The 984-nt window shown below is 40.0% G+C and overlaps 1 pseudogene; it reads right to left on the minus strand.

Annotated features, from left to right (window-relative positions):
• Window positions 1-20: 20 nt before the first annotated feature.
• LOC105816769 overlaps window positions 21-984 on the minus strand; it is a 7,181-nt pseudogene continuing 6,217 nt past the window's right edge.

The following is a 984-nucleotide window of genomic DNA, read 5'->3' on the forward strand; positions in this document are numbered from 1 at the left end:
GGACAACTAGATATCAAATGTTATAGAAATGAAATAAGATGGAAAATTTTAACAAGCTGTTTAAACTGCTTTCTTAAAGAGGCTTCCTCCACTGCCAGAGATCTTGAATAGCCTCCTGAACAGTCATCTGGAAGCAATTCTTCACATAATTGATGAATTTGGCTTCCATTTTGGGAAGAGAATCACTTTTTTCTATACGTGCCCTCATTTTTGCTTTAATGTCTTCTATGGAACTAGGTCCTTTTGATGTTTTAGGAGTTTGTTCTTGTTTTTTGAAGGATTCTTGACCTTTTGATCTTGCTGTTGATAGTAGTGAGTCTTTTCCATTCTGGTTTGATTTTTGCGCACTTTTGGTTGGAGTATCTTGTATAAATTTCCCCACTAGGGCTTTTACTTCAGTTTCCTCATCATCTTCATCATCATAATCTTCATCAGCAGCAAGTTTTACTTTTTTCTGTGGAAACTTGCTACTGCTTCCAGGGGCAGATTGCTTTCCAGATATACTTAGGGGTTTCATATCCCCTTCCTCTTCAACTTCCGAACTCTGTATCTTCCTCCACAGCTACTAAGTGCTAGTAATATGCACAGACCCTGGACCACACTTGGACTGTAAGACCACGGGTAGTGTTATTTCAAAGCCCCCAAGAGAAACTGTTGGTGGTACATTTCAGAGTTGCCAATGTTACTTTAATTGGACTGCTTTCATAATTCATCGCCTCTGCTTCAACAATGTGCAATTCATCCTTTGCACCAGCCCTAGACTGACCATTCTTAAAGATAATTGATGCTTATTTTCATCGTTATCCACCTTAAAGTGATCATCTTCATCAGCCTTTAGTTCACAACTGAAGAGATAGTTCTGGGGCTTCAGGAGGCTCTTGTCTATGTCTACTGAATATTTCACAGGGTGGTGGCAGGCACTTAGGTGGAAGAGAAGGCAGATGGAGATAAATGACCACTGTTCTGGAGAACAGCCACACAGGA

This window comes from Propithecus coquereli, unplaced genomic scaffold (genome assembly GCF_000956105.1).
Source record: "Propithecus coquereli isolate 6110/MARCELLA unplaced genomic scaffold, Pcoq_1.0 Scaffold388, whole genome shotgun sequence".
Lineage (NCBI taxonomy): Eukaryota > Metazoa > Chordata > Mammalia > Primates > Indriidae > Propithecus > Propithecus coquereli.